Below are 337 nucleotides of genomic sequence, written 5' to 3' on the forward strand. Positions count from 1 at the left end.
CCCTGGGGTAGGGGCAGGGACGGGGTATATCGGGGAGGGAGGGAGAGGGAGGCCCAGCCATGGCTAAGTGATGGATGAGGACGATTACGATAAGTTACCTGACCCAAGAACAGACGGGAGGCCTAGTAATGAAAGTGACCCACGTTCTTTCCAAAATACATTCGGATTACCAGTCACTAGTTTCTCCCCCCCCCAAAAAAAAAGCGTTTCTGGGTCATTTAAGATATTTGTTTCATTTGGGGCTAAAACAACGGATATTTAGTCTGCCAGAATTTCAAAACGAATTGAAATACGAACCACATATATAAAAACGAAAACGTAAAACGACAAGCATTAC

Source organism: Penaeus monodon, chromosome 19 (assembly GCF_015228065.2).
Source record: "Penaeus monodon isolate SGIC_2016 chromosome 19, NSTDA_Pmon_1, whole genome shotgun sequence".
Taxonomy (NCBI): domain Eukaryota; kingdom Metazoa; phylum Arthropoda; class Malacostraca; order Decapoda; family Penaeidae; genus Penaeus; species Penaeus monodon.